The following is a 9782-nucleotide window of genomic DNA, read 5'->3' on the forward strand; positions in this document are numbered from 1 at the left end:
GGAAAGCCAGCCCAGAAGGTTGGCAATTTTGAGCAGATTAAATCCCAGGTGTTTCAGCCTCTCTCCTCCCTGCGAGCTGGGCCAGTGAAAGACCCATTTTCTCATAGAGAGGGCAGAATATGCCACTTGTACCACCAAGGCCAGCTTACCTGTCCACAAAGGGCCACGCTCAGCCCAGACCATAGAGGCAGCAGCCCCACTAGAGGGCTAGTTGAATGATGTTGGGGAGGAGAACACAAGAGCAATTTCTCAAGGATGCTTGGCACTGCCCTGCCTTCCCTTCCCAGGAGGGTATTAAGGAAGGACGTCCCTTCTCAGGAACAGGACCGAGAAAGGAAATCAGTCTTCCAAACTATGTTGTGCCTCTTTTCCTCCCATTACATGGCCACGGCATTCTTGACCCTCTCAGACCCTCTGCAATTCCCTGTAAATAAAGAGCACCGCCCTACCCCCATTTCCCACACCTAGGATCTCCTGTGGGTTGTCTTTTCTGTCACTGTTCTGGCACTCAGCTCTGCTGCCAACAATGGAAAATGAAATTTGAAAATTTTCCATTTGCAGTAACTTTTTTTTTTTTTTTTGGCTGTGTTCATAACCTTTTTTTTCCCCCCTAAAATACAGGCAATATATTATCTTATATAAAGACAAATTCAGAGTTAGGACAGTTCTAGGCTAGTAAATTCAGTAGCTTAACAATATTATCTATCAGGAACCTGGGTCTTTCTACCTCTCCACCATGCCTTCTTCAGCAAGCTGCTGTATCTCTTTAGGATGACTAACCTCATACGACCTTAACCTTTTGATCTTAGTTCCCCAACCAGGGATCAAACCCTGGCTCGCTACAGTGGAAGCAGAGTCCCAATCACTGGACCACCAGGGAAATCCTTGCAATAGAATTTTTTAAAACAACATTAACTACTTTGGGAAAAATTTCACAAATTATGTGTAAGACCTCAGCACTGAAGTCTATAAAATATGGCTGAGGAAAAAAAAAAAACCAACATATTGCTGAAAGAAATTCTAGAAGTCCTAAAGAAATGGAGTGCTATATTCATGGATTGGAAGACTCGATATTGTTGAGATGCCAGTTTCCTCCAAAATGATTTTTAGATGCAATTCAATCTCAATCATAATCCCAGCAGATTCTTTCCTAAAAATTGACATGTTGATTCTAAAATTGTTATGGAAATGCAAAGGACCTAGGATGTCTAAAGCATCTTAAAGGAAGAACAAAGTGGAGAATTTGCCTACCTGTCATTATGAATTACAAGACTACAGTAATTGAATATTGCAGCATTATCATAAGGTAAATGACAATGGAATAGAAAAGAAAACAGAAATAGACTCACAATTAAACAGACATTTGATTTTTTTTATAAAGTCACCAAAGCAATCCAAAGGGAAAAGGAAAGTCTTTTTAATGGTTCATTTTAGAACAACTGAAAATTAATATAAAAAAATTAATTATTCCCTCCATCACACCATTCACAAAACTTGATTTGTAATGAATCATAGACTTCAATCAAAAGTTAAAATTCTAGAAGAAAATATAGGAGAATGTCTTTGAGACTTGGAGGTAGGCAAAGGTATCTTTAAAAAGATCATAGAGAGAAATAACTTTTTTTTAAGTTATGGAACCCTTCACGAATTTGCATGTCATCCTTGCTCAGGGGCCATGCTAAGCTCATTATCATTTCAATTTTAGTATATGTGCTACCAAAGTGAGCATGAAATGACTACTTTTTAAAAGTTTGAAGAATTAGACTTCACAAAAGTGAAATCTGCTCATCAAAATACACCATTTGGTGTAGTATAGACAAGACTTCCGTCAGTTCAGTCATTCAGTCATGCCTAACTCTTTTCAACCCCATGAACTGCAGCACGCCAGACCTCCCTGTCCATTACCAACTCCCAGAGCTTACTCAAACTCATGTCCATTGAGTCGGTGATGCCATCCAACCATCTCATCTTCTGTCGTCCCCTTTTCCTCCTGCCTTCAATCTTTCCCAGCATCAGGGTATTTTCCAATGAATCAGTTCTTCTCATCAGGTGGCCAAAGTACTGGAGTTTCAGGTTCAGCATCAGTCCTTCCAATGAACACCCAGGACTGATCTCCCCCACATGGACTGGTTGGACCTCCTTGCAGTCCAAGGGACTCTCAAGAGTCTTCTCCAATGCCACAGTTCAAAAGCATCAATTCTTCGGCGCTCAGCTTTCTTCACAGTCCAACTCTCACATCCGTACATGACCACTGGAAAAACCATAGCTTTGACAACATGGACATTGACAAAGTACTGTCTCTGGTTTTTATTATGCTGTCTAGGTTGGTCATAGCTTTTCCTCCAAGGAGCAAGTGTCTTTTAATTTCATTGCTGCAGTCACCATCTGCAGTGATTTTGGAGCCCCCTAAAATAAAGTCTGTCATTGTTTCCACTGTTTCCCCATCTATTTGCCATGAAGTGAATGCCATGAAGGTAGTCATTGCTTTCTCCAGGGGATCTTCCCAAACCAGGGATCAAACCTGGGTCTCCCACACTGCTGGTGGGTTCTTTACCAGCTGAGCCACCAGGGGAGCCTAGACAAGACTTAAGCTGTGAGAAAATATTTGCAAAATGTATTTGACAAAGGACTTGCAGAATATGTAAAGAATCCCTACAACCCAATAAAAAATAAAATCCCAATTTTTTAAATAGACAAAAGATTTGAATAAAAACTTAATAAAGGAAGATATACAGATGGCCAAGGAGCACATGAAAATGCTTAACATCATTGATCATCAGGAAAATGCAAAATAAAACCCTCAGTGACACCAATACACACCTACCAAAATAACAAATTAAAGACCCACAATATCAAATGTTGACAAAGAGGGGGAGCAGTCAGAACTCTCAGACATTGTTGGTAAGGCTATAAAATGGTACAACCACTTTGGATAAAGATCTGGCAGTTTCTTAAAATAAAAGCCACCTATGATCCAGCAGTTTCACTTCTAGCTGTTTAACTAAGAGAAATGAAAATATGTGTCCTCAAAACAACTCGTACAAAAATGTTCACAGACACTTTATTCATAATCTCTGAAAACTAGAAATAGCTCCAGTGACTATCAACAGAATAATACATAATTCTTCTGTTATAATCATATAATGGGACATGACTTAGCAATAAAGTGGGATTAACTACCAATACATACAATATCATGAATGAATCTCCCATTTTGCCAAGAGGAAAAAAACTAGACACAGAAGAGTACCTATAATATGATTTTAATTATATGAAGTACTAGAACAGGCAAAACTAATCTATGGTGGGGAGAATACCTAGGTGGGGAGAGGAAGGGACCCACTAGGAAGGAGAATAGAGAACTTGGAGATGATGGTGATGTACTGTATCTTGATAGAGGTTTGAGTTTTATAGGTACAGGCATCTGTCAAAATTCACCTAATGTATTAATATAAATAAGATTTGTGCCTTTTTTATGGGTTTCCCAGGTGACTCAGTGGTAAGGAATCTGCTTGTCAATGTAGGAGATACAAAACAGGAGGGTTCAATCCCTGAGTGGCGCAGATCCCCTGTAAAAGGAAATGGCAATCTACTCCAGTATTCTTGCCTGGAAAATTCCATGGACAGAGGAGCCTGGCAGGACAAGATAAACAAATATTGAACTTCAGTTAATTATATACATCCTAAAGTGTTTAGGGGTAAATTATGCTAATGTCTGCAATTTTCCTTGAAATGGTTTAAGAATTCTTTCTCTTTTTATTTTTTTGTTTTATCCATGCCGCGTGGCTTGCAGGATCTTAGTTCCCAACCAGGGATTGAACCCAGGACTGCAGCAGTGAAACCAGAGAGTGCTAAGCGCTGTGCAGGCATGCATGCTGAGTTGCTTCTGTCGTGTCCAACTCTGTGTGATCCTATGGACTGTAGCCCTCCAGGCTCCTCTGTCCATGGAATTCTCCAGGCAAGAATACTGGAGTGGGTTGCTAACCACTGTACTGCCAGGGAATTCCCTCAAAAAAATTTTTTAATGCAGGGATAGGTGAATAGGTGGATGGGTGGATGGATGGGTGGATGGACAGACAGATGGATGGAAAGGGAGAGAAAGAGAGGGATGCGTAGATTCGTGATTAAGCAGAGTGAAATGTTAATTGTAGAACCTCAGTGGTAGGTATGTGAAAACTCACATGCAATTCTTTTTAAAATTTTCTGTATATTTGAAATTTTTCATAATAAAATGTTTTGGGGGAAAAAAGGCAAATAAATCTTCATCAACCCAGTCTGGACTAATTTCCCTCTTTCTAAAAGACCACTGAGTTCCACACCCTTTGTCACATCATTCACTGAAAATCATTGTTGAGCCACCGTCACTCTGACACTCGTCCCAACCTACCCAATCCCTCTACTCCCTTTTCCAAACCCTCCCCACCCCGGGCTCTCTGGAACTCCCACTCTACCCATTCTGGAAATCTCCCCCTACTTCCTGGCCCTGATGGAAACCAAGCTCTCCCCTGAGATACTGCTTCCTGCTCAAGAGGAAGCTATATTTTCTCTTATATTCCAAGTACCTCAGAGCTGGGAGGTGTAGGGTGGGGTGTTGGTTTCCCTCATTCCCCAAGACTCCTTCAGGGTCATCGTTCTTCCTTCCTCCCTTGAAAACTCTAGCCCTGGACTTCCCCAGTGGTCCAGTGGTTGGGAATCCGCCTGCCAATGCAGGGAAGGCAGATTTGATCCCTGGCCCAGGAAGATCAGACCTTCCTGGTGTGTTCCTTGTGAATTGGGTGTCCCCTGGTGTGTTCCCTGCCCTGGGCTTCCCTGGTGGCTCAGTGGTAAAGAATCTGCCTGCAGTGCAGGAGATCTGTAGGAGATATGCGTTCCATCCCTGGGTCAGGAAGATCACCTGGAGAAGGAAATGGCCACCCACTCCAGTATTCTTGCCTAGAGAATGCCATGGACAGAGGAGACTCGAGGGCTATAGACCATGGGGTCATAAAGGGTCAGACACAACTGAGCGACTACATGGCAACCACCAGGAAGATTCCATATGGGGCGGGGCAACTAAGCCCATGCACCACAGCTACTGAGCCCCACTCTAGAGCCAGTGCTCCACAGCAGCAGAAGCCACTGCAACTAGAGAAAGCCTGAGCCCAGCGACAAAGACCCAGCACAGCCAAAGGAAAAAAAAATCCCTTTAGTTTCTTCTAAGTTCAAACCAACTAGCTAACCCTTTATGCCTCTCCCCAGCGGGTCTACCTGCCTCCTGACGAACCTCCTAGTTCACTGGGAACTTTAGCCTCAGGCTGGGCCCATGGGTCACTCCTATACCCTGTGACCTCACCATCCACAGAGGTGACATTAAAAAAGAAAGGAAATGTCTGCTTGGCTGAACCAGGTTGCTACGTGCAGGATCTTTAGTTGTGGCATGCAAACTCTTGGTTGCAGCACTCGGGCGCTACTTCCCTGACCAGGGATCAGACCCTGGCCCCCTGCACTGGGCGTGTGGAGTCTCAGCCATTGGATCACCAAGGAAGTCCCAGGGATGACTTTTCAATTCCCCTGCCTCTCTGTTACTTGACCTCCTCACCTCCAGAGGTATTTCCCTCCACACCATCTCAGTCACCCACTCCCCAGGCACATTCTAGATGTTGTCCCAGCTCTGACATCTGCATTTCAGGCATCCCACCATCAGATAGCATCTCCCTTCCCTCCAGCTCTGACTCTCCTTCTCTCACTGCACCAATGCTTCACCATCTCCAATACAACCGTCCCATCATTTTTCCTCCACAGCCTCCTTTCTTATTTCTTTCCTTCCTTCCTAACAAAATATCCTGCCTCCTTTTCCTGCTTTGGTTTTTCCTGTAGCATTTACTACCTTCTAATACCAATAAACCCCGGAGGAGGGCACGGCAACCTACTCCAGTATTCTTGCCTGGAGAATCCCATGGGCAGAGGAGCCTGGAGGGTTACAGTCCATAGGGTTGCAAAGTGTCAGACACGACTGAGTGACTAAGTACGAGCAATACCAATGAAACCTACTTATTCATTTTATTGTTGACTCTCTCCATCCAGGAGAATGTATGCTCCAGGAGGTGTTCTCGTCTGTTTAATCACTGCTGTAACCTCAGCACCTAGAACAGGGCCATGGCTTGTAGTAGGTGCTCAAAGAAGGCCTGTAAAGAGAAAGGAAAAAATGAAGAAAGAGAGTGGGCCAAGGGGCAGACAGCTTTAATTAGAAAACAGAAGGAAGCCCTCAGGAGCACCCTCCCTGTCCCACTTCCCCTCCTGAACCATATTCTCCTACTCCTTGTGACAACTGGAAAAGAGACCCTGCTCCTCGCCGAGATCATTTGCTCCAACAGGGGCTCTGGATGCCATCTCTCCTCAGCTTCTCAAAAACTGGACTTCTGGTCTTCCCTGGTGGTCCAGTGGCTAACACTCTGAGTTACCAATGCAGGGGGCCCAGGTTCGATCCCTAGTCAGGGAACTAGAGCCCACATGCTGCAACTAAAGAGTTCAAATTCTGCAATGAAGATCAAAGATACTGGGTGCTGCAACTACATAAGACCCAAGACAGCCAAATAAATAAACAGATATTTTGTGGCAGATTCATGTCAATGTATGGCAAAACCAATACAATATTGTAAAGTAATTAGCCTCCAAAATAATTAAATACATTTTTTAATAAATTTAATAAATAAATAAAAATTTTTAAAAAGAAAGAAAGGAAAAAAGAACCGGCTCCTGAACTGTTCTACCCCCTCTGCCATCTCTAAATTCTCCTTCTGAACGAAATCATTTCCCTTGCCTCTACCGTCTCCCATCTTTTCAAACTCCTCTTTTTACCTCAGATGCATCTCCAACTATTGTGCCATTTCTTTGTTCCTTCTGCCTCGATTCCCATTCATTTTCAACCCACGTCAGCAGACATCTCAGCCCAGTAAGTGATATTTGGGATGGGCAATCACGTGCCAGGACAAAATGGAAAAACATAAAAAGGCTGCATTCCCAGTGATGCTGAGAAAGACAGGACTAGCCCTGGACAACCTGCCTCCAGGCTTCTATTTGGTGTGAGCGAAGAGAGTTTTATCTTGTTTAAGCCATTGGTATTTTGGATTTTTCTTCGTGTCAACAGAGTGGATCCTAAATGATAGATCTTTTTTTTTTTTAATTTTTAAAATTTATCTTATTTAAAAAAAGGGGTTTTTTGCTGTGCTGGGTCTTCATTGCTGTATGTAGACTTTCTCTAGTTGTGGCAAGTGGGGCTACTCTTCGTTTCGGTGCTCTGGCTTCTTATCACGGAGGCTTCTCTTGTTGCGGAACATAGGCTGTAGGTGCACAGGCTTCAGTAATTGATGTGAGTGGGCTCAGTAGCTGTGGCTTCCAGGGTTAGCTGCTCCGGGCATGTGGGATCTTCCCAGACCAGGGATCAAACCAGGGTCCCTTGCATTGCAAGGTGGATTCTTAACCACTGGCCCACTAGGGAAGCCCCAAAGATGGATTTTATCTCTCCTCTGATTCTCCAGAAAATGGAAGGCCAATGGCTATATTTCTTGTCTTCAAAATGCTTTGCAAACACAGATTCTAAAGAAATGTTTCTTGGAGTAAATGAGATCTGGAAAATTAGGCAGAGGCATCAAACCAGAGGACCACATGGAGCACTCACCTAGGGTTTGCAACCAGGGTTCCTCCGTTAGGTCCACCAGTTTGTGGTCATGGTAGGTTGAGCAAGGCACGGGAAAACATGCTGAGGAGTAAGAGGAAGTGAGAAGCTGCAGGTTTGATTCATACTTGGTTTCGTTCTGTTTGTGTCTGAGCTGATGAACTTTATCAGTCAGAGGGTGTGATGGAGTTCCACTTATAGGTTTCTTTACTTTTTGTAGCAGCTTTATATAATTCGCATATTATACCATTCACCCGTATAGAGTGTACAACTCAGTAGTTTTTAGTATATTCACAGACTTGTGCAACCAACACCACAATTTTAGAACATTTTCATCACCTCAAAAAGAAACCCTATACCCTTTAGCAGTTGTTCCCCATTCCACCACCCTACCTCAACCCTAAGCAAATACTAATCTGTTCTGTCTCTATAGACTTACTTATTCTGGAAATGTCACATAAATGGATCATACAACATGTGACCTTTTGTGTCTGGCTCCTTTCCCTTTGTATAATGTTTTCAAAGTTCATCCATGTTGTAGCATGAATCAGTACTTCATTCCTTCTCATTGTTGAATAATATTCTAAATTTCATTGTATGGCTATGTCATGCTTGTTTATCCATTCGTTAGTTGGTGAACATTTCGTTGTTTCTCCGTTTTGAGTTGATATGAATAACACTGCTGAAAACAGTCCTGTACAAGTTTTTGTGTGATTGTATGTTTTTAATCCTGGATACATAACCAGGGATGGAACTCCTGGATTATATGGTGGCCCTGTGTTTACCCTTTTAAGGGACTCACTCCTCTGGCCTATAACTGCTGTGATGCCATCTATCAGAGGTTTGTCGGGGCCTCCATCAGGATTAGAGTTTTTAACTGTTTTCCAAAGTCACTGCACCATCTACGTTCCCACCAGTAGTGTTATTTCCCCACACCGTCACCAACAGTTATTATCTGTTGTTATTGTTAGTATACTAGTGGGTGAGAAGTCGTATCTCATTATGGTTTTGATTTGCATTTATTTCTCTTATGATTATGATGTTGAGCAGCTTCTCATGCGTTTATTGGCCATTTGCATGTTTTTTTGCGGGAAAATGTCTATTCAGGTCTTCTGCTTATTTTTAATTGGGTTGTCTGTCTTTTCATTATTGAATTATGATTTGCAAATATTTTCTCCCATCCTATGGGTTGTCTTTCACTTTCTTGATGGTATCCTTTAAAGCATAAAAGTTTTAATTTTGATGAAATCCAATTTATCGATTTTCTTCTTCTGTTGCTTCTGCTTTGGTGCTGTATTTAAGAAACGAGTGCCTAATCTGGGGTCATGAAAATGTGTCCCTATGCTACGTTACAAGAGTTTTATAGGTTTTTTGTTGTTATTGTTATTGTCGTTGATCACTACTTTTTTAAACTGAAGTATAATTGTTCACAATGTTGTGTCAGTTTCTGCTGTACAACAAAGTGAGTCAGCTAGCGGAGTGGGAGGGACTATATATATGTATATAAATATACACACACACACACACACACTCCCTCCCTCGTGTTCCTCCCTCCCACCCTTCTAGATCATCAAAAAGAGCGCCGAGCTGAGCTCCCTGTGCTGCAGCAGCTCCCACTAGCTATCTATCATACAAGTGGTAGTGTATATGTTAATGCCACTCCCTCAGTTCGTCCCACCCTCCTCTTCCCCCTCTGTGTCCACAAGTCTCTTCTCGGAGTCTCTATCCCTACCTTGCAAATAGATTCATTCAGTACCATTTCTCTAGATTGCATATATACACGTTAATATACTAGATTTGTTTTTCTCTTTCTGACTTACTTCACTTTGTATGATAGACTCTAGGTTCATCCACATCATTACAAATGACTGAATTTTGTTCCTTTTTATGGTCTTAGCTCTTACATTTAGGCCTTTGATTCATTTTTAATTCATTCTTATATATTGTATGAGGTAGGGATCCAATTTCATTCTTTTATATGTGGATATCCAGTTGTTCCAGCACCACTTGATGAAATTCTTCCCCCATTGAATTGCTTTGGTATCCATGCCAAAAATCAATTGACCATAAATGTGAGGGTTTATTTCTGGACTCTCAATTCTATTCCATTGATCTCTATGTCTATCCT

General features: G+C 42.3%; 1 non-coding gene across 1 annotated transcript; it reads right to left on the minus strand.

The window, feature by feature from the left end:
• Window positions 1–1625: 1625 nt before the first annotated feature.
• On the minus strand, window positions 1626–1729 carry LOC147351431 (U6 spliceosomal RNA). Its single transcript, XR_015148534.1, has one exon. It is a non-coding gene; the product is annotated as a U6 spliceosomal RNA (small nuclear RNA).
• Between the last annotated feature and the right edge of the window lie 8053 nt (window positions 1730–9782).

The sequence above is a fragment of the Bos grunniens genome, chromosome 19 (assembly GCF_055505025.1).
Source record: "Bos grunniens cultivar Pamir isolate PY7600 chromosome 19, Bosgru_T2T1.0, whole genome shotgun sequence".
Taxonomy (NCBI): Eukaryota; Metazoa; Chordata; class Mammalia; order Artiodactyla; family Bovidae; genus Bos; species Bos grunniens.